Source organism: Triturus cristatus, chromosome 1_2 (genome assembly GCF_964204655.1).
Source record: "Triturus cristatus chromosome 1_2, aTriCri1.1, whole genome shotgun sequence".
NCBI classification, from domain to species: Eukaryota; Metazoa; Chordata; class Amphibia; order Caudata; family Salamandridae; genus Triturus; species Triturus cristatus.
The window spans coordinates 748886003-748913075 of NC_140580.1; the positions used below are offsets into that span (position 1 = coordinate 748886003).

At 42.6% G+C, this 27073-nt stretch overlaps 1 protein-coding gene across 8 annotated transcripts in view; it reads right to left on the reverse strand.

The window, feature by feature from the left end:
- PRDM2 (PR/SET domain 2) overlaps positions 1-27073 on the reverse strand; it is a 348925-nt gene that overhangs the window by 302827 nt on the left and 19025 nt on the right. For 5 of the 8 annotated variants that reach the window (XM_085608682.1, XM_085608684.1, XM_085608678.1 and 2 more), the window contains exon 2: positions 23250-23327. The exons of 2 other annotated variants lie outside the window; for them this stretch is intronic. The gene's annotated coding sequence lies outside the window, so the exon portion shown is untranslated. Of the gene's footprint in view, positions 1-23249; positions 23332-27073 lie in introns of all 8 variants that reach the window. One more of the 8 variants, XM_085608683.1, reaches the window with a different exon arrangement.

The window sequence follows — 27073 nt, forward strand, 5'->3', positions numbered from 1 at the left end:
CACTCGTCTCCCGCCTCTGTTGTTCTCTCTCCGCGCTCATCTCTTCTGTGCCCTTCCCTCACAGCCGTACTCCTCTCCCAGCTCGCCCCTCACTTCCACTCTGGTCGTCGCAGTCCTCCCACCCGCCCCTCCCCATTCTTTCACTCCCCCCCCCCCCATACTGGCTAGACGGGTCTGGCGTGTTTTCGCCAAAGTAAATAAACCACTTACATGAAAAGTTCTCAAAACAATGTAGTAATTCCGCCGTCCCCTTCCCTGTTCTCCACGTGAACGACCCCTCTTATTATTTTACTGACCGCCCCCTGCACCTCCACGACGCAGGGGCCCCCTCCACTAACGCCCCCCCCCCCCAACGGGCTCGACACGCAGAGACCCCACTACCTCTTCCAGTCCAACCCCTCCGACCCCCGGCAGATGAGCGCGGGTTTGTACCTGAAGCGCTTTGGGGATCGCAAGGGGTAACAAAGCGCTATACAAATACCAATATATTACCTGCAGCTGCTGTTTTCCTAGACCCCCGGGGCGTCTGTGGCTTAAAAACTAGGTTCGGGTGCAAGGACTGATCCGGTCCCCCAGATCCCAAACTCGCCTGTTCCTCGTCTCCCCTCGTCTCTGAAGTGCGAGCTGCCCCCTCCTACTGCCATTCCGTCACTGGTGGCGGCGGGGAATGAGCTTTGCATAGGGCGGGGTTTACAAGGTGAGATCGAGGATAATTGATATGCAGTGGTCTAAAAAAATATAGGTCAGTGGAGATTTTTTTGGTGTGTACATTTATATAGCGAGAACTCGACCCAAAAATATTGGAGCGCTTTATATGAATGAGCATCATTTACGCTACGCAAGGACTCATTCATTTTTGGTAGGCAAGGGGAGAATAAGTGATTTGCCCACAATCACAGGATGCTGAGTCGACGTCAGATGCTGGTTCCCCAACTCCAAGGTCGGCAGCTCTGGCTGTTAGGCCACATCCTCTTGCTAATTAGGAGAACCTGATGACGATTATAGTGTATTTCTGTAAGCACATGCAAAAACATAATGCGCAACTAAGGGGATGTGATGTTCACCACTGGGTTTCATTGGCAACATGTGGAATTCCCTCAAGTTCTCTGCATTTACAGTGCACAGTTATTGTTAGATTTCTTCTTTTGGTAAACGGAGTTACGTTTACCTTGCTGCCAAGGTTGCTGCCAAGGTTTCAGATAGGTTGTGTGTGACATTTTCATAGTTTCAGTGTAATTATGAGTGACGTTGAACTACTGAGCATACATGCTAACATTTTAGAACAGGAAGGTGGGAGATAAAAAAATAAAATAATCTGGAGACTATGTCTCACATTGATTTCGATTGAAGCAGAGGCATTTTCAGGCGAGAGGCAGCCAAAATAAAGCCATTTTTTGCTCCAGAATTTGGGAATCTCCCGCCAGATTAGAGTCTGTTCAATCAATCAGATGTCTTATAAAGCGCAACTACTCACCCGTAAGGGTCTCCGGGCGCTTGGGGGGAGGGGGGTAGTGCTGCCTGTTGCATGTATGTATGAGAGACACTTGCTCTAGGGCAATATCAAGCAATGACGGTGAGGGGGAACTTATAAATATCAGAAATTGCATCCATTTGAGCAACGAGAAACTCTAAGATCTTAAAACTGCTGCAAAGCATTAGAAATGGAAGGGCACTGTTAAAAGTGACTAGGGATATAATACAGGTGGAGTGCTACTGCACTGCATTAAAGCCCAAAGAGAGTATTTTGTTATCCAGAATCTCACATATTACCACAGTACACTCATATTTGCTCTAGTTATCAGATTTTGTAATAACAATGGTCTGAATGAAATAGACTAATTAGTGTGGTGTTACTCAAGCCAGTTTTAACTACAGCTTTCATGATAACAGGGTCCTGCGATGAAATGTTACATATTTGTCTAAAACAAAAACAGGTCACTTAAAATGCTATACATAGATTATGTAGATCAAAATCAAATTCTCCTTTTGGTTTTATTGAGCATTGTATGAAGCGCCATACAGAGGAGGACGGAATTGTTTTTTTCATGTGAACAGGGAAACTGAAAACATGAGGTAGCAGAAGAGAAGGAGACGGTTAACAGTCTCTCTTCTGGGGCTTGATTTGAAAAGAAGTGATTGTAAAGGGCTCCCTGTCTTTGCTTTCAGTGGCTCTCTGTCCTTTCACTGCCTCCCCTCCCCTCCCCGCTTGCTAGTCAGATCCAGCACTTGTTTCCTTCTCTACCCCCATTCGCACCCCCCACCCCCATTCCACACACCTCCCATGCCTAAGTAGGCGCCTCATACATCAGCCGCGAGCCCCGGAGCACACAGGAGTCGTGGGGCGCGCCGGGATTTGCCAGTGCCTCTTCTACCCGGCTGTTTTTTATTCCAACCTTCAGACTAAACGTATCTCTGCAGTGGGCACATTTACCCACTGAGCTGCTTTTACCAACTTTTCAGAAAGGCGCATGCAGTGAAATCCTAAACCTTTGCTTCGTTTATTTTTTATGGGGGGGATACCTCAAAATCAAGGGCTTGGTTATTCATTGTGCAACAGGTCGGTGGCACCGGGAACCAGAGATGTGAGCGGGACATGCTCCTCAGTTACAGCAGTGTTTTAACTACCAATCGAAGAGATGAGTGGTCCAAACACCTTACTTAATATATCCCGACATCGAAAGTGCCTTATTTACGATGGGAGTACCTGGGAACATCACATTGCTGTTGTGCTGCCCTGTGTGTGATACCTGCAGTCCTCCTTGAGCTGTTGTGTTCTAATTGCAACAGCAGAGTACATCGTTTTCCTTTTCATTCACGAGTGTATTTTGACAATGATGCATGTCGGCTTTCGGTGACCTGACTCCTCGCAAAAACAACATTTGCACCCAGGTACTCTTGCTGCATGTCCGTGTACGCTTGCATAACGCTGTAACCTGAAACACACATGGCTTCCCCGCAGGGGGATGGGTGCCGTGCGCGCTCTTTGCATTTTTTAGTTTCCTGTTTCAGGGTGGAAGCCTTGCCACTGTTACCATGCTTGACACCCCCATCTCAAATTGGCTTCGATCTAATTGCTGTCGGATCTGATTGCTATCCCGGCTCATTATTTATTTTCTTTTGAACCTTCCTAGTCGTTAAATTGCTCTTTACGACCTCATAAAGGTCTTTTGCAGATGGATAGAAGGTGTAAAACGTCCCCAGTTGATCCAGCAAAAAGTAAATATGTGTTAAATTTTGAGGTTACTGTGTGGCTCTGTGTGTGTGTGGGGGTGGCTCTGTGTGGGGGTGGCTCTGTGTGTGTGGGGGTGGCTCTGTGTGTGGGGGGTGGCTATTTGTGTGTATGTGTGGGTGGCTCTGTGTGTGGGTGGCTCTGTGTGTGTGGGGGAGGGTCTGTGTGTGTGTGGGTGGCTCTGTGTGTGGCTCTGTGTGTGTGGGTGGCTTTTTTTGTAGGTGGCTCTATGCGTGGTGGGTCTGTCTGTGTGTGGGTAACTGTGTGTGTGTGTAGGTGGCTCTGTGGGTGGCTCTATTTGTGTGTGGGTTGCTCTATGTGAGTGGCTCTGTGTGGGTGGCTCTGGGTGTGTGGCTCTGTGTGTGGGTGCAAATGCAATAGGTCTTGCATTTGAGAGGGATTAAGCTATTAACATTGTAAATAACAATGCCGTTTCTTAAAATGTTTTAACAACAAAAACAAACAAAAAGAATGTCATGAGCAATGCCAATAGCTCTAACTTTTACAATGCCGAGACCATTGCATTGTAAATGCTTGTTAAATTGTGGCGGGTGCTGAATACAACACCGCTCGCCACAATGTTAAATATACAGGATGCAACCGCCATGGTGGCGGTTGCATCCTAATTGGCACAGCGGGACCGCCGCACCACTGGCGGCCGGTCCCAGCACCACTAGGCTGATGGGCGGACTGGAGTCTGCCCGCCATCCTAATAGAACCCTTGGTCTTTAACTTGCATCTCTGAAACGAAAAGACACAAGATGCTGATCTGGCATCAGGTCATAGCGGTTTTGTAAAGCACAAGCTCACAATGCTGCATTGTTGAAGACAAGGTACACAATGACGAACAGTATGGGATACCTAGATTACTGCAGTATTGTCTTCTCCTGGTCTTAAAAGAAAGAAAGCCAGAAAACCCTCTAGAGGATGCAGAGTTAGGAGGCAAGGCTTTAAACTGAAAAATTCAAATCGTATCACCATGGTAGTGAAATGAATCCAAAAGTTCTAGATGGATCACAAAATGCAGTGTTCGATTCAGCAGTCAAGTTTTTTATTTCTTTGCATGTCCGTGCAGGATTCGGTATTTGTGGCTCCCGCACTGGTCTTGTACAACTTCTAGCAAGGTATGAGAGTGAGGGTACCACGAGCCAAGTGTTGGTGGTAATGTTTTTTTGGTGTTTGTATCTGGAGGCCAAAGCAACTCCTCCCTTAGCTTTCAAATTAACAAACCTCTTAGACGTTGGCCAAAGAGGGCTATGCACACAAATTCACACATCAAATCATTGGCCATTTGAAAACACGACTAGTTTTGATTCGATTGTGGGTTTCCATCACTGTAATGATGTTCCTTTGGAGTTTATGTTTTTCTGTATACACCTACAACAGTGTTCTTGAAACCAGCACTGCAAAACCTTTTCTGGAGAAAGCCATATTTTGTTTTTGACTTCAACATAGGACTATAAACATTTATTACTTGATTGTTCTCCCTTCATCTGGAAATTTGCTGGAATTTATACCCATTCCTCTTTATTCAAAAGCAGAGTGTATTTAATAAATATATATCAACTAGCTTCCTTAATACAGAATTATTTTTCATTTCGTTTGCATTCAATGTTGTTCAGCTTAACAATTAAATCAAGAAGAAATAATCAAACAGTGGTTGATAAAAAAAATGTAAAATATCAATCACCTAAAACAAAATAATGACAAAATACAGTTTATCACAAAAATATGCAACTTAAAAACATTTGAAACGTCCATATATAAATGTTATACATAAAAAGTTGAGCCACAGTGATAAATTTGCAATCTTGTCGCCTGTCCCTTTCGGCACTTTACAAAAGGTGTGCTGCAGCATTTTGAACTAGGCCTATTCTGCACACCACAACAAAAGAAAGGCTTATTATGTAGCCCAAATAAAACAAGTTATGAAGGTGGGGTTTGTGCCATTTTCGGTGTATCATAAATAAGGCATGAAGACAACTGATGATTAAATGTCTCTATAGCTATGTGGCAATTCACCCTATTGTCATATTCTACAGGTGGCTGGTAACCCCGAATCAAAATTGGAAGTTTTCTTCCAAGGATTCAAAGTACACCAGGGACACAAAATAGCTTTTTTTGTAATCCTATAGCTAAATCAACCACTTGCATACAAGCACTTGTTTGTGTGTTTGTTGTTAACATACACTGGAAGCCTTAACCTCTTCAGTGCCCATGACGAGATAGTCTCGTCATGGAGTACGGTTGCGCTGTGCCCATGACGAGACTATCTCGTCATGAACCCCACCCACTAGTGCAACGCCCGGCACAGGAGGGGGAAAGGGCGTGGCACTGAAGGGGTTAATGCAGGTTAACATGGTCTGTATTTGTGCACTGACTTGTATATTAGCAGTGTTCACTTAGCAAACATACCCCTCGGAAAAACCCCATGACGAACACCAACTTCTATTCGACTCTATACAGGTGGAGGAGGCCATGAAACTGATAGGCAGGATTAAATCAAATTGTGCTCCAGGTCCAAATGGAAATCCTAGTGCGGTGTTCAAGAGTAAATCAGATCTGTTGGTAGTATTATCCAACCTATCTACAAGAGTGGTAACCCTGACAATCCTGCTAGCTATGGTCTCATATCTCTAACTGATGTGAATGGGAAAATCTGTGCAACGTGTTTATTTAAGGATTTAGTAGATTGGGCCGACTCACTAAAGATAATTCTGATCTTTCAAACCAGGTTTAGAAGAGGTCAGTCATCGATTATCAATCTAATATCCCTCACGCTGTTAGCGGAGAAAGCTTTAAAAAAGTTACATATTTGCTTCATGGACTTAAAAGCCACTTTTAACTGGTCTCCGTAACATACTTTGGAAAAAGCTGGCAGCTTGGGGTATGCAGAAAAAACTACTAGACAGGATTGTTTCATTATAGTCAAATACTTGGGTCCAAGTGAAAATGGGAGATGGCACCTGCACTACACGCTGTATAAAACTTTTCATGGTTTGAAGCAAGGTTGTGTTCTAGTTCCTTGCCTAATTAATCTTTTCATGGCGGATTAGCCCTTAATTTATAGAATGTTAATGCCCATTCACCAAATCTTTCTGGAGCAAACATAAAATACTTGCAGTATGCAGATGATACAGCATTGCTTAGCCACACCCAAATAGGTCTACAGCATCTAATAAGATCTTTCAACAGCTATATTTTAGGATATGGCTTACAATTGAATATTTAAAAAAAAAAAAAAAAGATGATAGGGTCAACTATACAAGGTTGGCATGTATGGAAAGTAAATGTACTCGAGATTGAAACATCAAAAACCCACAAATACCTGGGAATTACATTTAATGAAAGGGTTACCTTTAAATATAATTTTTCAAATGTAAAGGCCAAAGCTACATCTCTTGCATTTGCTTTAAGAATCCTGTGAGATAAACTCGCATGCCCTAGTCACGAGCATTTAGTTACATTTATGAAGGCCAAGACGATTCCAGCCCCAGGCCTACGGGTCAGAAATTTTCCGAGGCAAGGATTCTAAAATTTTGGATAATTTACAAATTAGGAATTTAAAATCTACTTTTAGGAAAATATTAGACATGCAAACATTCGACTGGAATTCGGCATGTCAAGCCAACTAATGGTAGGGCAATCAGCATTCCTAAAAAGCTTATAATCCTTGTTTTTATCCAATTTCGGTAGCCATGCAAACTTATGTTGGCAAGAATTGATCAAATCAGACTATGCAATTGGGTGGAGGTCTTACTTAACTAAGAGTCTTAATACATTTAACCTCTACCCTTATGATAATTGAGGCAGCAATGTAAATATTATTATTATTAATCTTCTTTATTCGGCTTTACACATTGGAAAACCATAAAAGGAGCATTTTGATCATACAAATTCATATTAAAAAAGAAATCATCTTACAAAATAGAATTCGTACAAACACAAAATCATATATATTAAAAAACAAGGAATCAAGTAATTTCATTGCGTCGTGTGGGACTGGATCCAGCGTAAATTTTACAGATTTTTCCTATGCTTCATAATGCATTTTAAAAAGTTGAGGACAGGATAGCAAACTGGTTCAGATTCTAACAGTTGGAGACGTAGCATTGCAGGGCGACATTGTCTAAGTCCCCATCGCCTTAATAGAGGTAGTAGCCAAATTTTCCGATGTGGATGATGGAATTTACAGAACAATATTGTATGCAAGTTAGACTGTACTGATTCCTCATCGCAGGGACAAGTAGTGAGAATTGGATCCCACCTGTTTCTCTCAGGAAAAGCTACTAGTCTATGAAAGAAGTCTAATCTGAATCTTGTCAATAACATTCTATCGTACGTACTAATCTGTAGTGTTAAATAAGGTTGGATAAAATAAGTGGACTGGATCATGTTGGCATGAAGGACCGAGGGTTTTGTCGATTCAGAGGTCAACCTCAGGGACTCTAGGTGACTCAGAGCCAGTTGTTTCAACGCTCTCTTTGGTAGGTCAATGATATCTTTGGGTTCAAGGTAATATTTCTCCAAACCAAGATCCTTGAAGAAGTTTCTAACATACCAAGGCCATTTTATTTTTAAAGATTGATCAAGAGTCATTGAGCCCACCACGATTGCCTGGGTTAGGGCATTTTTATCAGAGGTCCAAATGCGCTGCCAGAGCAATAATGGTTGGATCCTTAACAGATCCTCTAAGTAAGGGATTCCAAGTTCCAAGTGGGAAGCGTAAATTGATGTACGACTCGGTGTTGCTAAAAGGAATCTGAGGAAGGTGTTTTCTGCCACCTGAAGGGCACTAACATCTACATGTCCCCAGACTCCCGCCCCATACAGCGCAATCACCTGATACTTGGCGCTATAGATTTTTAATAGCTCCACTGAGGCCCTTCTCCCCAGTCTCTGGGAGAAGCTCATCAGGGACATTATGGCTTTTAAAAAGATGGCACCTGGTCTCTACTGCTGGCCTCCAATTTAGCCTTTCGTCAATCATGATACCCAAGTACGAATACTGGGCAGTTACCTCAAGTTTTTGGTCTTTGAGATAGATATTCTTTAGTCGATTTTTCCCACTGCCTACTACCATGACAAACGTTTTTTTAACATTCACATGTAAGTCCAGCCCAAGCATAAAATCAACATACCTATTCAGGGACTTCTGTAATTCTCGCGGAGTGCGCGCCAAGATGACAGCATCATCTGCATAGAGCAGAGCGGGAATCAGGCGCTGTTTTACCCGTGGGAGATCTTGGGCCCCCCTCAACATCTCTTCCTCCAGGCCATTCGTATACAAGGAGAAGAGAAAGGGGGCCAGGACACACCCCTGCCTGACTCCACGCTCTACTCCAAAAGACGCTGTCAACTCCCCCTTCATGCCAAAGCGCACCCTCACTGATGCTTTAGAATAGAGCTCTCTCAAAAAATCTAAAAGAGGGGGGTCCACTCCCATTTGTCTCAAAACCATCCAGAGTTTTGCGTGTGAGACGCAATCAAAAGCAGCGGACAGGTCTACATAGACCATATAGACCGTGTCCTTCTTTGCTTGGATAGGTTTGCCCACTATCAAACCAAGATTGAGGGCCTGCTCCACCGTTCCAAACCCCTACCGAAACCCAAATTGGAGATCGGAAATAATGCCTCCCTCCTCAGCCCACTGCCAGAGTCGCTCAAGCACGACCCTGCCAACGACCTTGCCCAGAGAATCCAGCAGTGAGATAGGGTGGTAGCATTTGACGTCCCGACGATCCCCCTTTTTGAAAATTGGGACCATGATAGATTCATGGTCCAAGATTTTATCAGACCCACTTTTGCGGCTGCAGTGCACACTCTAGTAAGAATGGGGGCCCAGAGATCCAGATTGAATTTAAAAAGATCCACTGGGACCCCATCTGGGCCTGGGGCTTTCCCGTTTTTACTTAATTCCAGGGGCCACTAAAACCTCGGAGATGTCAAAATGCAGGGATATTGGGTATTCAACTGTTGGATGTGAGATTTCTGTCCCTACTGATGTTACTGTATTTTTAAAGATTTTAGAAAAGTGGGACACCCAAATATCTTCTTCTATGGCCACTTCTATCTTGGGACTATTATCATCTATTAGGTAGGGGGATTTAACGGTTTACCAGAAAGCCACACTGTTTTTAGAGACAGCACTAGTATGTAAATCGTCCCATAATTTCTGTTTTAGTTCTTTTATTCTTTGTTTGCGTGCGCTTCCATATTGCTGTCTAAGAAATTGAATCTGCTCCGGGTCTCTGACTGTTTTATTCAGGGCCACCTTTAGCTTAGTTAGGGCCATGGTACAGCTATGATTAAACCACCCTTTAGTAGTTGGAGTCGAGCTCTTTGGATTTACTGTAAGAAGTCCCTTAATTTTCTGTAATATCTGGGTAAAATTATTTAGGACTTCTTCATCCATTTCTAGTAAATCCAGGCATTTAGTTATGTTTGAATATGCCTCTTTCACCAATTTTTCAGTAATTTCTGCTGGATTTATCTTCCCCCACTTTAATGTATATCCATTTTGCCTACCTAGCTCCAATTTGTTCTGGGCAAGAGTTTGCTATAACTACAGTTAGGGGTTGAGAATTAATTGCATAAAGCTCCATCCTCAAGGCAGAATGATCGCTTAGTGTGTTAGTCAGGACCTCAAAGGACCTAGCTCGGGGCAACAATCCCGACGACAGGAGGATGTAATCGACTGTCGTTTTGTATCCCCTACCCACATATGTTGGTTGCAGGAAGTTTAAGCCTGGACTTGGCTCATTAGCTATTGAGAGTTCCAAGTCCGATAAGACATTATTCATAGCAATCCCCACCTTGGTATGGACAAAGTGCATGAGGGGAGCATCATGTTCATCCACTATCCCACATCGATTTTTACCAACATGTGGGCAAGGATGCAGATTCAAATCTCCTCCCCATAGAAGATGAACCACCCCTTTTCCTGCCTTTAGAATATGGGTTAGTTTCTCCTTGAGGTTAAAGAGAAGGGTCAAGAATAGGTCCTCTAAGTTATTATAGAGGTTAAGCAAGAGAATGCAATTTTTTTTCTTTTTTTTTTTTTAAACGCAAGGGAAAATAATTGAAAATTTGGATCAGAAACAACTACAGATACTTTTAGGTGGTTTACTGTATTTGCAATATACGTAATCAGCCCTCCTTTAGGTCTGCCTACACCACTGTCCAGAGCTGGAGTAAAGTATGTTTTATAACCCGGGAGATGGAGCTCCGTCATGGACCATGTCTCCTGGAGGCAGATAATTTTGCCCGGCTCCAAAAAATTCACGGCAGTCCCATCCTCAATTTTGGGACGAAGACCCGCAACATTCCAAAAGAGGATAGGTAAGGGCTGCGTTAATCGCCGCAGCTTCATTTACTAAACAAATTGTTTTTGCTTGAGGCATTAAATGGGGTGTCTTGGGATTAATAGATTCAGTCGCCATTAGTGGTCAGTCGACCGATTCAAGGGCACTAAACCTATTCGTCATCGGGATACTAGACCAGGCGTCCCTGTGGGGCAGCTCTCTATAGGCAGTCCTCTGAGTGTGGGGACCCCAAACATCCCATCCTCCTCGCCGATGACGTGGCCCCACTGTGTACCAGGAACTATCATACTCACGATGTCGAGGGCCCACTATTTGCCTTGGGTTGCTATATTCACTATGACGGAGAGCTGGTGCTTCCCAGGGGCTGTCATAATCATTAGAAGTACCATTACGGTACCTTGAAGGATAGAAAAAGGAGAGTCGCTTGGTTCCTATATCTCCATTTACATTCGGGAACTCCCAGGAGCAAATATAGTCTACCACACGGGGATCTTCAAATGTAATCAAAATGCAGTCTCCCGGTATTGTTTTTCTGCTGTTTCCCACCCAGGGAGTCCTACGTACCATCAGACTCCTACATGTCCAAGTTGCTGGAATAGGGCGATTGGTATTTAGCCAGTATTGGGCCTTGTTTTTCAGTGACCACGTAGGTTCTGCGTTATAATCCACTAACTCGGTCACACCTGTCATTACAACTACAAAGGGACTTGCTTCCGGTGGCATATCGACAGCAAATCTAGCTTCAGGAGGTCCCCTAGTGTCACCTTTGTTGGATACTGGTGCCGAAGTTTTTGGGGCAGGTATTTTGGAAGCCGGAGTTTTAGGCGCCGATGTTTTAGGCGTCAATGTTTTTACTGTCAAGGCATTACCCTGAGGTAGGGTTATAGTAGCATTCGTGGAAGAATCCACTACTCTGTTGATATTTAATGTTTCAGGAGGTGGTGGTTTAGATGTTACTTCTAAAGGTATAGGTACAGGTACAGGTACTTTCTTTTGTATGAGTGATGGCTTAAGAGGGGGCTGCTTGTTTCCCCCCCTTTTTTGGTCCCCCTGCACTTGCTTGGATTTTGTAAGATTTACGAGGTTAGATAGCTGGTGCTCTATCTGTGATAATCTTACTTCAACTGGAGCAAGGAAAGATTTTAAAAGATCTGCAATATTATTTAGCAGTTGTGAATTGTTGTTATCGCTTATTACCTTGCTAAATGGTGAATAAGTAGAGACTACCACGCTAATAGGGTCTGGAGTGTCATGTGTGTACTGATTTGTAATCACAGAATCTACTATCTGTTCTGCTCTAGGGGGTGCTTTCTCTTTCCTACTAAGCATGTCACTAATCTCATGGGGAATAGGATTTTTCAAATCGTTCTTTCGTTTCCTTATAGCGCCCTCCCTCTTGTTTGCCTTATTTCATCCGGTGTCATTTGGGGTATCATCTCTGGTGTCCTTTCTGGGTCTACGCTTATCTGGAAATCAGAAAGCTGGGAGGCCGACAGGTCCACGTTGTTTGGTAGGCTGCGCCTGCCCTCACAGAGCGTCCTACACCCAGAGTTGTTGGGTATTTCCGGGGTTCTTGCGTCCCTTAAGTTACCCATGGAGGATCTTTTAGCCAACGCTAAATCCAAAGACACCCTACCTTCTATCAAGCTAATACTTTGGTCTATGAATGTATTTGCCTTGATAATAAAGTCATCCATAGGGCCTAAAAGCTTGCCCCCACCCCCCAACACTTTGGTTTTGTTTCCTCTAGTTAAGACCATAGTTCCTGTAAAACCAAAACGGGAAGGGAACGACTTATGTGAGCAGATTGTCAATGATACTGAATCTGTAGGAACACGCAGATACAATGGCAATGAGGTAACACTACGTACAATTTTGGGAATACAATCCGAATAAATAAAAGTTAGGGAGATGGCCCGGTCCGGTCTCTTCAGTCCTCGAACGGCCTCAAACGGCCCGCCCTTTGCCCGGGCTTAGCCCCGGGCGCTCCCGCGCAGCGGGGAACTGTATTCTTGAAGTAAGGGGATGCTTGGGCGAGGGGGCGGGGCGACCAGGGAGAGCAGCCCAGGTGTAACTAGTTGGGCTCGCAGGGACTCCTGGACAATGGAGTCCCCGCTGCTCGCAGCCCTGGTCCGAATACACTCACCCCAGGTGACAGGCAGCCCCTTCTGACAACTCCCGCTTAGATCTGGCGCGCTGCGGGACCCGCGCAGCGGGTCCGGCGAGTTGCTGGAAGGAACAGCGAAGAAAAACAAAGGGCAGTCCGGCGTCAATCCAAGATGCAGTTAGTGTCCCCCAATGTAAATATTTTTAAGCATCTTTTAAAATCGATCTACGAACATTTTATCTCTGATAGTCAATAATGACGCTGTATGAGCAAATAAACATGCCTGGTCGATCGTTAATTATAAAAAAAGGAGCCCCAACCATATCTACTACTTAATCTTCAGCCATTAATAAGGGACACATTTTAAAAATAAAATTTTGCCAATATCCGACAAAGGATGTAACGCCAAGATGGATATGCAACTGGCCAACACCGAACTGTAGACTCCGTGGGTTTGCTCGCAACACACTAACACATATTGTGGGTACTTGCCAATGCCTATTAAAGGAAAGGCAAGCATTGTTGAAACCCATTTTCAATTAACAAGTGGTGAGAACCGGTTGTCAAGCAATAAGCTTATGCCTTTCTGGGAATTTAATACATTTAATTAGACAATTTGTCAGGTGTATCTTTGTAGCAGAACAAAAACCTAAATTCGGAATTAAATGGAGAGTTGTTACTATTAGGACAATCAGAAGCACTTTATTGACATGTTATCTAAAGATAGAAATACAGTTTGGGTTAGCACGAAGACACTGCACGTAAGCACTTTACTGCTGTGAGGACTTTAATAAGTCCGTATTAAAAGTGATGGGCATTAATCCATTAATTTTAATGCTGTACATAGCACAGCGAAATAAGCACGTAGTCACTTTATAGATGTATAGTTAAGGAAAACGTATGACAATAAGTGTTTGCAAGCATGGAGACCTCTTATTAGTAAGGCAATGACCACAGAAACGTTGAAAATTATAGACAACAGACAAGCTACTTTAAGATGTTTATGTGGTATCAATGTTCTAGTGCGGCACGTTATCCCTAAGATCTGTTAAAAAGGATGAAACTTAATTGATCCTTTGTACTACTGTGATTACAGCTGTTAAATGTTCCAAATATTGTAATGATTTTTTATTAATCAATCAAGATTTTACTTACACACAGTCAGAATACCAAGACTAAAGATAAATGCTGGTTAGTTATTTACAAGCTGAACAAATATCCGTGAGCTCAAATTTTATGAATGTTTTCTGCTCTTTTGCGGAGGGGATATTTTCCACTCTCCTGCTGGATGTTAGCAGTGACTGAGGCTGAAAAGTAAATGTTTTCTGCAAGATGACCTTGTAACACACTTCGCCTTCTGTGCTAAGAGGGTTCCAGAAGTAACAACATCAAATGCTGCTCCACTTAAGAATTAATGCTATTTTGAATCAAAGCATGGTCTTTAGATGGATGCTGCAAATATGGGGTTGAGTGAGCCCCACATGCTCCAAAGAAATACCAAGGTGAAAAGGATATATAGATTTGCAACAATAAGCCAGGGCTAGAAAGAGAACAGAATTCTGGGAAAATGTGATTTGTCAGGACATTTAACTGGTCTGATGGTATCAGGGGGTTGCATGACTCATCAGCAAACGTTATGATAATATGATGCAGTAAGGAAAATAGTTTATTCTAATAGTGTAGAGGTGTGCGCTCAATTGTGACTAGGGTCTATTTTCACTATGATAATATTACAGCTAAGTTCTGTTACTATGATTATAGTTATTATTCACATAATTTATATTAAACCATCACATGATACACATCAACGATTGTAAAATACTAGGGGAGAGGTGGTCTGAGTGTTTTTTGGGATGAGGGCGGGATTCAGGTCAGGATGCCTTATCTTTACGCTTGAAGAGCAAGAGATACTCGATAGGTTTGTTAAGAGTATAAACACCATTCTTCTCATGCAAGTAAAACTCAAAAGAGAAGATGAGAAATACCGGTCTCTTCAATTTCTCAGCAAAGGAAGAGGTTCCCCCTAGGGTATAAGTACATAACACAAAATGGGGGCTTCACAACAGTTGTACCCAATGATGGTATCCAATTCTATGAGGGGGCCCAAAGCCAGAACCTAAAATCCAGTGGCACACAAACTAAATTGCAGCTATCCATACACACGTATCAGGAGTACCACTTTGAACTCAATGGGTGAAAAAGTAGAAATACTCGAAAAAAGTGCCCATAACTTACTGCATATCTAACAAGAAATAGCTTACCATTAAAAGGGAGAGAAATCATGTTTATTGTTGGGCATGTCTGGCATATGCCGCTTAGATCTTATAATCTTGAATTGATCTAGAGCCTCCAAATAATGCCATGCTTTTCGCCAAATACACTCAGATAGATCTTCCTGCACAGTATGATCTTTAGGGGGGCTCTAACGAGGCTATCTGCTGCTGACCAGGAAAGAAGGTTGAAATGGTCTCAGGTGGGCCCCAAGTGCCTCTTTGCAACTTGTCCGCGTGAAATCAATATTTGTCTTGATAGTGAAGCTGGGGTGGCGGAGGTATTAGAAGCTTTCAAAAGGCATAGCACCGGGGGTTCGTAAACTAATGACAGTTACAGCCCCTAGTGCCCAGGTGTCACAAAACCCTAATTTGTTTGATAGGGACTGCTCGAGAACCCTGTGCCATTTGAAGGCATCCTTGAAGCAGTCACTAAGGGACGGGCACTTGATCAAAAGATTGTAGGCGGGCTTACAAGCAGGCTCAAATGACGTGCAAACATAACCTACAGGATCAGCATGGGAGGAGCTCTGTCAAGCTTGTGAGACAGGGGACAGTAGTTAACAGACCTTGCTTTGCTGATGGCTCTGGCCCGCTCCTTATGCCATCACATCTCAGAACACCAGTGGGTGGATCATTTTGAGAGCATTTATAATCAGGGGGTGGGAGGGGTGTTAAAACACCGATGCACCTGTCACAGTTGGTAACCGAGTGGTCTTCACCCTAGATGAAGTCACACAAGGCATTCTTGCCTTGTCTAGAAATAAGGCCCAGGGCCCTGGCGGTCCATCTCCAAGGAAATTAGTAAGTTCCACTGGTTGCCACTCAGGAAATGGGTGCGCTTTAAAGCCTGGTGTATAGTGTTCAAGGCTCTTCAAGGCTTAGGCCCGGAGTTTCTAAAACAGAACATTCAATGGTACTGGCCTAAAAGGACCCTGCCCTCCATGGAAGCCAAGCTGGTTACTGTACCACTTATAATGAAAGCCTCCTGGGGCGGAAGAAGCTTTGTTGTGCGGGTCACAAAAGCCTGGAATGACCTTCCGTTCCACCTGAGAAATTGCACAGATCTCCTGACTATTAGGAAAAGTCTTAAGACCTGGCTTTTTAACCTGTAATCAACAGTTCACCGTCTCTTTACTTAGGGATAATAACCAGCGCCAGGACACCTCCAGGTAATCGCTGCGCTATATAAGTTCCCATAACATAACATTACATAAAATTAACATCTGTTTAAAGCAAATATAGAAGTCTGGGCCCCAATTTTAACGCAGGTCTTGAACGTGGCTGCAAAGGAAGGTAGTTACCCTCATGGTCCACTGCCGTGATTGTTCCCATTTTTAAGTAGAGGGACAAAGAGAACCATCAATTTTATCGACCAATATCCTTATCAGATGCAACTCTTAAGGTCTTGGGGAGGGCGATTTTAAATAGGTTGTGCGACTTGGCAGAAGAAAATAATATTTTGAGTGATGTTCAATATGGCTTTAGGGCGGGGAGGTCGACTTCAGACCAGTGTTTGAATCTCTATTGAATTATTAATAAATATGCGGTGGCCGGGTCTGAATCTTTACATTTAGCATTTATGGAATGGACGTCCGCATTTGATAGGGTGAACACAGTGAAACTCTGGGCTTTGCTCAGTAAGATGGGGTTGATCCAAGTTTTTTGGCCCTATTAGAGGATCTCCATTCAAAGACTTCAGCCTTGGTGCGTGTACTCGTTCATTCTTGACAAGATGTGGCGTTCGTCAGGGGTGAATACTTGCCCATTTTTTGTTCACCCTGTATGTGAACAGGCGAGAGTCTGTGCTCTTAGCAGTTTCAGCCCACTGCCCTAAGGTTGGTGACAGATTTCTCCCTGTTTTATTATAGGAGAATGACACAGTCCTTATGGCTGGGACCGCACACAGGTTGGATTTGCTGCTTCCCAGGCAGGTGTCTTATGGGGCATCTTGACTTGTAGGTTAACTTTTGGAATTCATATGTAATGGTAGTGGGCCCCAAATCGACAAGTAGCAAGACTTTTAAAATATCAAATTTTACCCTAAGCAAAGTTAAAGCGTTCCCATATCTGGGTGTTTGATTTTATGTTAATAATTGTTTGAAAACTTTGGTCGAGGCAAAAAGATCAGAGTCTGTAAAAACAATGGGGGCAGTTTTTAGTTTTGCATATAGACTTGGAAGCAGGGCTCCAAGGGATTCCTAAAAATGTATCAGGCCAAGTGTATTGCACAGCTTTGTTATGGCAGTGAGGTCTGGGGGTACGTCAAGTTGGATCGGATCCAAATATTGGAGAGTATTTTTTACGTAAGTTGTTCCAGGTCCCTCAGTATACCCTAGTCTTTTCTGTGCATGCCGAGATTGGGCTTGAACAAGTCTTGGACTTGATATCTTGAAGTCCGCTCCTGTGCTGGATTAAGATATTGATCAGGGCGGAACTGAAGCTAAGCTGGTTGATCCTCGTGGACCGTTTGGCCATGGATCGGGTAAACGGCAGACCGGAGTTAGCTTATATTAAGTCAGCCTTTTCTTCCATAGCTATGTCTGAAATTTTTGTGGACCCTATCTCTCTCTCCGTCCACAAGCTGGGGAGTGGCAAAAGGTTGTTTTTGGAACGCTCGCATTGGCGGGGAGAAGGCTTGTAATTTCAGAACCCATTAGTTCGGGGTCACATGATCTTAAAAACTGAAGGGAACTGGGCCGTCTCTGGTAGTGGTTCACTCACAACATGACAGGTTCTTATTGGCCAGGTTTAGGTTCAATCGACTGCGCCATTTCTTGGCAACTCCTGGTTGGTGGGTACGGCCTGAGGACAGGGCACCCTGCGGCTGCAATAATTTGTCTTCACAGGATATGCTGCATTTTATAATGTTTTGCTCTTATTTCAGCTGGCTGAGAAGGCGTTTTTTAATTCCCTTGTTGAAATCTTTGAATTTGAAACAAGTTAGGCCTACCCTGATGTATCTTCAGATGCTCCCCACTGAGTATGTGATTTTTACTGTTTTATCCTTTTTACGAGCGGTTTGGGTGTCTAGAAGAATGAGACCTGATTAACTGCATTAATGTTCACAGTTTTGTGAGCAATTATACTGTATGGTTTTAACAACTATGAATTTGATATTATTGTCTTTTGATCTGTATTACTTTATGGTGTTTTTATTTACCGAATAAAGATTCATATTGATTGAACCTTTGAAAGGGAGTACGTGAGCGAGTGCATGAGTGTCTCAGTGGGTGTGTTAGTGAGTGTGCTCATTTGGCAGCTGTGGGCCCCTGGGGGCCATGTACCCCTATTGATGCCACTTTCAGGTCCCCCACAGTGGGACAGCTAAGATCTCTAAGGCTCGCCCCCTTTCTCAACCACTCTTTATATGTCAATGCCTGGACAGTTGATTTGAATTTAAAGGCCATATTTTGAGATACCAACAAAATTCCAACTAAGGATAGATTACTATTTTATAGCTGTAAGGGAGGAAAACTGGACATACATGCTTCTTTCTAGGCATAAAATGATTAATGCACCTTCATTCTTAAATTTGTATATGAAAATACAAAATGATATTGTTTCATTACATGGGGTGTGAGGTACAGAGACATTGCACATTCAATGGTATGATTATCTTTCCCTGCATTTTTCTACCTGTGCATTGTTCTGTTTCTTAATGACAAAACTAAACAACCATTTTATTTCATTGGTCTGCACTCAGGGATACCACCACACACTCAGCACCATGCTCTCAGGAAGCAGGCCTGGAGATATGGCTTAATGCTTAATACTCGCCAAGGGTGGGGGAAAGATATTCCAATCAGCTCATGCAGAGTCCATCTCTGGGAAGGAAAAGCGATGATCCTTGGACAGTGTCGGCGAGGTCTGGAGACAGGCTGCAAGTGTGAGGAGAATGCATTTATGCCACAGTGCACGGACTACAAATTATACTTCCCTGCATGTCAAACTCCAATGTAGTTTGGAGATGCAACAGAGCCTCATTTACAAACCACATTTCCCAGCATGTCATGAACTCCCACAAAGTACTGAAATGCGGCAGTCATCTTGGATTTCAGGTTATAGCTTCCCTTGTGACTCAGTGTCTTTGCGGGGCTATCATGATGTTAGGTTGCTGCAGCTTATTACATGGGTTTAGAATGTCCTTCACAAAAAACTTTTGCTTCTCTTTGAAGGAGTGGGCAAACAAATTCCACTCCGCCGGCGGAGTTTTGCCTACTCCGTGTTACGCTGAACTCTGGCAAATCTCCGACAACAGCAGCGTGTTGGAGGTTTTTCTCGCGCACGGTTTGCCAACATTGGGGGCTAGTACAGTACCCGGTGAGATTTTCTCAACACGGGCGGTGATGGGCAGTCATGACCATTTACGGTGAGAAAGCAGCCGCTCACGGTAAGAAAGCTGCCGCTCAAGTAAAAAATCTACTCAACCGGCAGCAAAGAAGCAGCGCTCTGTGGTGTGCCGCATGGTGCAGTTTCCGCTAATTTTGCAGTGCAGAACAAGCTTTTGGTGCTTAAAAAAATCTGCGAAACTCCCCATTCTGCCTTCTGCCAGAACTTTTGAAATATTTGAAAGTGTCAGCGACTGATACACTGCTTGTTAATGTTACATTCCACTGTTTCTGACGCTTCTGAGGAAACATTTTATAAGAAACTTGCATAGAAATTGTAATGCCAACAATTTGAAAATGGGATTTCATGTCCACTTAAGTACGATGGATACAAAGTATGGTAAAATTCAGTTTGACACATGGTGTTGTCTGCAGAGGTCTTAGTAAGGACGTGATTACACTTACATCTAGAAATGTTCATTTAAAAATGATCAATGGCACCTCGTCCCCAACCAGCTTCAGTGCTTTAACCCCACACCCATTGACACCTACTGGAGGGGGATGTGGTGAGGTGGGATCGCAACTTATCCCAGACTAGGAGCTTTTTGTGAAAGGATCTTTTTTGCTATCTCACAAATCCATAGCCAGACTAGAGTGTGCCCACTGGGCAGACCTGCAGAGGGTTTGTACCTACTTGACTCTACAGCAGGCCAAAGATTTTCCCATGTCTTTTAGCTGTCACACATACCATATTCTGGCAGAGAATATTGTCAAGCCTGCACTGCACCATATTAATTTGATAATTTTAGGAGATCTTAATTTACATTTTGATAATAACTCTAATCCTGAAGCACAATCTTTATGTAGGGAACTTGAAACCATGAATTTAACTCAAAAAGTATATGCCCCAACTCATCAACTGGGCGATATCTTGGATCCGATATTTGTCAATTTCCAAACAATTAAGGTTGATGCACCGCTAATAGCCCCTTGGTCCAATCATCACTTGGTGCCCTTCTCTGTGCCTTTTTTCAGGTCCTCTCCCACTAATAAGCCTTATCAGATGATTAGGGGAAGAAAGTGAGCCAAGTTTAACCCGGAAACGTTTGCCAAGTCCCTCTCTGTACTGATCTTCAGCTGGGGGTGGATGTTAATCTAGCCAACACACAAATTGAAAGATGGATATCTGGAGCTTTAGATGAAATAGCACCTTGGACAATGAAAAACACGTGTAGGTTGTGGAATTCCGCTCCTTGGTTCAATGAAGATCTTAACATAACCAAACAAACTTGCAAACGCCTAAAGCAAATTTGGAGGAAAGAATACTGCCCTATCAGGAGCATCAATTACAAAACCAAGCTTAAAAATTATCGTACGCTCATCAGGGAAACTAGGTGCCTTTGCTACATCGAAAAAATAGAGAAAGCTAATATTTCATCTAAAGAACTTTTCTCTATCTTGAAATCACTGTCTTCACTGGAACGAACAACAGCTCCTGCAATGTCATCCACTGAGAACAGCAACAAGATTGGCAATAACTTTGCATCTAAAGTAGCAAAGATCTATGATTCCTTAGACGCGCGTAGTACCATCAACCTAGATATCCTTTCTGAAGAATCTTTCAGGGAGAATGGTCTTAAGGAATGTAGGACCCATGACTTGGATGATCTGAAGGACCTGGCTTTAGGAATCAAATCAGGTTCTCCTTCGGATCCAGCCCTGCCTAAACTTCTGATGCAAGGGAAGGAAATTATCCTCCCATATGTTCAACAGCTCATAACACTATCGTTTCGCCTAGGCGAAGTCCCTTTGAAATGGAAGCAGGCGACAGTTCTCCCCCTACAGAAAAAACCTTCTGCTGATCCTATGATACTAGAAAACTTACGTCCTATTTCTCTGCTACCAGTATTTGCTAAAATCACAGAGAAGGTGGTGAATAAGCAACTTATAAATCATATTAATGCAAATTATTTCATCCTACACAATCAGGTTTTAGAGCTTCTTACTAGACTGAGTCCGCCCTTCTTCTTGCCACTGAAACTCTGAGGTGTGCTGATGCTGGACAAACAGCCGCACTAAATATTATTGGACCCAAGCGTAGACTTTGACACCCACCATATCACACAATATCCTTCTTCAAAGGTTGAGCCAATGCGGTTTTAGGGGTACAGCTCTGCATTGGATGCTCTCCTTTCTTCTCGTGCATAGTTTTCAGGTTGCCCAGCATCCTTTTATGTCAGAGAGTATTCCCCACCCTTATGCAAGGGGTCCCACAGGGCTCTATATTGAGCCCTACTTTATTTAATCTCTATATTGGCCCCCTTACAGAAATTGTGGAAAACACAATGTAACAATTGTATCCTATGCTGATGATACGCAGCTTATTGTTACTCTATCTCAGGACACGGAGGCAGCTGCTTCCTGTTTTTCACTACGTTTAGAGGAGCTGGTCTCCTGTATGTCCAATAATTGCCTAAAACTTAATTGCAACAAAACTGAGGTACGAATAGTTGGGAAACGCCTTCTATCTGGTCATTGGCGTGGTGGCCCGAGACTCTGGGGCAAACACCTAACCCTAAAGCAGAAACTAAAAATCTTGGGGCGTGGTTTTATCCAAATCTTTAGTTCGAAAATCATATCAGGAAAGTAGTTGGTAAGTGTTGGGACTCTCAAAGTCCTAAGAAAACTCCTTGACCTTTTACCTATAGTGGCCAGGAAAACAATTGCCCATACCCCGGTCACATCTCAAATAGATTATGGCAATATTGTATATTTTGGAGCTCCTAAAGAAAGTCGAATTAAACTCCAACGCATTCAAAATGCAGCTGCGCGTCTGGTTCGCAATCTTTCGAGAAGAACTTCTGCCTCTAAGGCCCTGTCTATTCTTCACTGGCTGCCCGTCGAGAAGAGGATCATCTAGAAGGCCATGTGCTACTGCCACAGATTTTTTGTGGAATAAGAGTCCTAGTTACCTTCGATCTATTATTACTCCCTACACTCCTACACGGAATCAAAGATCTAAAGGGACTCACCTGGTCAAGGTACCTAGAGTTCAAGGAGCCAGGATTGGAGCTTGATCATTTAGTTACCTTGCAGCTAAAAAGTAAAACACTCTGCCTCTGAATCTGAGATCTGAACCGGGGGAACAGACCTTTCGTAAGGAACTAAAAACCTGGCTGTTTGCACCTTAACTCTGGTTTTAGTTATCTGCTATTAGTCTTTTACCCTTTAGTCTACGTTTCGGTCTTATCCCCTGTCTTCTTACCCTTGTCAGATGTTCTGAATTTTAGCATGGGGACACACCGTTGGGTGTAACCAGGCGCTTTACAAATGATAAACTAAAAATAAATAAATTGATAAAATAAAAACTACTGAAACTAAAAAATCATTCAACTCACTGAGAGAAGAAACCAAGGGGATAAGAGAAATTGATAGAGAAAATGTGAAATGGTCTCTTAGAATTTTAGACCATTATCTTCATTTGATATCTGAAAGAGTGTAATCTATATCTGACCTAGCAACAAAATCATTTAAAATTGAAAAAAAATACTTCAGGATCCTACAAAAGGCAACAGGAACATTAGTGTCATTTTTGTTTTTCAATCTGGTTACAGGCACTGAAGACAATTCATAAGAGAGCTATCAATGGATAGTAAAGAAGAGATTTTCAAGTGGTGGAAACTGTAACTAAGTGTTAATTATATTGAGTTATGCTGGTAGAGTAGGCTGGGAAATAAGATCAGAATTTACATCAAGGACAAAGACGCTATATTGATAAACAGAAGGTGATGCTGAGATTTGTACGCATTAATTTACAGGCAGTCTCATGAAAAGATATGAAAGTTGTTCACCACTCGCAGAAATTCTCTAAAAAAGTAACTTAACACATTCCATTTTTGGGTAATGTTTCGTGTGCAACAGACATAGTGCTGAAAAATCATCAATAGCAGCTTATGGAAAAATGTTGCAAAGGAGTTGGTTGCTTACCTTCAATGCTTGGAATCCCTGATATTTCAGTCTTCACATGTTTGCAACTCTTAAGGCTACTTCTGGATTTACAATGACCTGACTCAACAGAAACAAACACAATAATAAGATATGGAGCACCCAAAACCAGACAAGGTAAAAAGCACTATTTAGTGAGTATAGTCTATGCCAGTAAGTGAATGTTCCTCAAAGTTAGAAATGGCGAAGAGCAAAGTGCAGGTAATCTGAGGAGAAACTGAAACAGTACACCTAACAAGTATCACATCAAAGCTGTCTGTGTACCAATCTCTCCACAGAGTGACAACTGTTTACTACATTTAACGAAGTCCACCTCAAGGTTTCAGAAAAAGAGAGGGCTTGTGGTTCCAGGACAAAACATTTGTGTTAAGTGGCGCTCGGCCTCTGTATGCAAATACAACAGTACTGATCATGTAAAGTTGAAAACAAAATTGTGCTGATCTTCATAAAGGTTAACACAGATTCTATCAGTCTCAACAATAGTATCCAACCAGGAGTGTATAGTGATAAAATGTTATTGAATAATTCAAAGATAAACTAGCTACCCCATGAATGTACTAATAAGCTGCCAAGAAGTTGGGATACCATCTATACATTACTTGGAAGGTTGGTAAGAGAAGTAACTCACATCCTCAAAATTCCCTTAATCTGGGTCATTCTTGCCACAGATTAACTGACTTCGTTAGTTTACCCCTTGGAAGAATACAACCACACACCAATTTATACAATCTTAAACTCTGACTGGGTCATATATCGCAGTGGCTTCACTAATCACAAGATCACGCTGCGATAATTGACATGTGTTCCACTCATTTGCATGTTGGGCACAAAGACACATAACTATCTTTTATTAAAGCAGTAACTGATGTCACTGCTGGGAGTTCTCTATCCCCAACACAAAAGTAGACATTGTAAGAATGATTCAGAAAGTGGACTTTGGCTACAAAGGGTTTATACAAACTAGCAAATGACCTGCACAGTTGTACAGAACCTTTGTTAGCTGGGTATGCAAATGCACCACTCACACACATAGTATGAAAGCAAGCAATCTAACATAGCTGTGCAATGCACAGGTGAGCCTTATCTCAAGACCACACTGGTTTGAACACATAATATTGACAAATGTATCCTTCTACCACGGTGGCATTTTTCAAGCAGGCGAACCTAACAAAGATGATCTACCTCAACTTAAAGCCAACATAAAAATGGACTGCATATGGTGATGCAAATTGCAGCAATGACCTTTCCCAACAGCAAACCTTGACATTTAAGAAAACAATCCAGCAAATCCTTCTGCAGTCAAAACCCATTAGGTTGGTACTTTTCTGATCAAGCACTGTATTGCTGCTTTCAGAATAAGCAGTGTGCAGCCCCTTGGCACTTTCCTTATCTTCTTGACTTAAACCAAACCAGGACACCTTTTAAACACCGATGCAAAAAGAACCATTGATGGACAGAATGCAGAACAATGTCATACATACACCCCAGTCTGGGCCTAAATCCATTTTTTTTTGCTAACCATGCCATTCCAGTTTGGACCCTCCAGTTCTGGGTGTGCAATACAAAGAAACACCATTTCCCTTACTGTTCTAGCAAAAGCACCTTCGTACAAATGCCTTTAACAACGGGTAAAGGTTTAGACCCCACGGCACTCACATATCTCCCTCCTGCTAACAGGGTTCCAAGTGGAAAGAACTTCACATTTATTGGGTCTTATAAATTCATTTTACGGTACTTTGAAAACTCTGTCAAGATTTTATTTTGGCTGGAATGTTTGCCAAATCAACTTGTGCAACAACTAGAGAGAGTCAATAGTTAGTCAAAAATACATTTTTAATGTGAAAAGGTATCTACCCCAGTAATTAGCCAAAATAACAAGAATACCGTCATTTGGACAACATAGTGCAGCACTTTGTTTGCTCAATATCCTGTGATTCAAATCAACAAATAACAAACTCAACACAACACAGACTGTATAGTCCAACTTCTTTATAATTTTTAGGAGTAGGTAAATACAGGTTACTTTTATTTCAAGTTTAGTATAGGCAGATGATGTAACAGTCCTGGAAATTGCAATTATATTGTCTGTTCTCCGACTGTGGGTATGATGATGAATGATATCGTAAGAATTGCGGCGGCTTCAATATAAGCCGGCTATCATTTCAGGAATTTATTTTCCCTGTTTTTCACTCTTTATTGATTTACTTAGCACTGAAGACAAATAACCAAGTAAAGCACGGACGTATCATGCATCCTGTGGATGAGTTACAATAGCCGGAAGGTATGTGTAGATTGTAATATTTTCCATTATCATACTATTATTTAACAACAACACAGAATTCACATTGTTTCGCGGGAGGTGTGTGTGAATCAAAATCAGAATTTCAGGTGGATGTATTAAATGAAGCACCAGTATGCACTATGTAACGAAGCCCTGATCCAGTTCAGCGTTGCTTTTAGTTTTCAATGTATGGTACGCTTTTGCCTCAGCCCACTCCAGCACATGCCTAGGCCACTAAGTCAGTGGGGGAATGGACACCTACTTTCAATGTATGTTAATTATGCGAAGGACAACAAACTTATGCTGCAGCAATCCCTTGCATACTCTTGAGGAAAGTACCAGTGTACAATGTTTGACAGTACTTCTATTCAACCTTCAAGTCAGATCATTCAGCTGGATAAACACTTACAATATTCACTGACTACCATTTATGACCACATCATATGTAAAATTCAGGCCATTATGTTCATCATCTGGAGCAGGGACACCTGTATGGAATACCTATATATTGTGGACAGTCTTCTGAGTAGGATATGTGCTAGGGAGAAAACTCTACTGTGCAAGCTTAAATTGGGTATTTCCCAATACCCTTTCAAAGCGCTGACACGTCCGAGTCCCCACCATGTCATAAAAAGGCATCTCACAGTCCAAGTCCCATTTACGTTTTGAGGCCAATGGCAATATGGATCCATCATCCCTCAATGCCCAGAAGTGATATTGCATGACCACCCTGTGACAGCTTCAACACCTCCCTAAGCATCTTTGATTCTGGAGCCTGCACTGGGATATCATCCTGCAGTAGTTATTATAATTCACCCCACAGTCTATCAAAACGTAGTTGTGCCCTCTCAAATTCAACTAACACTGGATTTTCAGTCAAATGCCCCATCTCACACTCACCATGTAAACGCGAGCTCCATTTTTAGCTTATAAAAATAAATGAGTCCCACGGTGTGGCAGGAGAAGAGTACCTCCCATTCGCTCTCCATGCTCATCTTTGCTACAATTGTATCATCAAATCTACCAAAAACAACGCACTCCTACGTGTTCCCACGGGATTCGAAAAGCAGATTTAGTTTTTACCATATGAGCCTAGCAGCTGGCTTTCCACCAAGATATGGCAAGCCAGCTTGCTACATATTCATTTACCAGCGAGGCCAAATAATATTGGGAGGGCTAGCTCACTCATTTTCCTGACTTATTTATGAGCTACTTTTCACTAATCGCAAAAAGAAAAACATCGAACTATGCCAAAAAAGTAGAGTACATCAACTTATTGTTAAAAATACAACAAGCATCAGTGGACTCCCAGGGATCATTTTAACTCCCCTTCAGGCAGAGCCTAGATTCCTGGTCATTAAACAAAGTTTCTGCATTAAGAAACGCCACACTGAACGTGTGCCTGCTTAGGGTTTAAGATTGTTGCTGGACACTGTGCAAAATAAAACACTAGGGCCAGCACATAACCATCAGGCATCATCTGTGTAATACTTGGTTTATACTGAAAATTCGAGCTTCTGGCCTA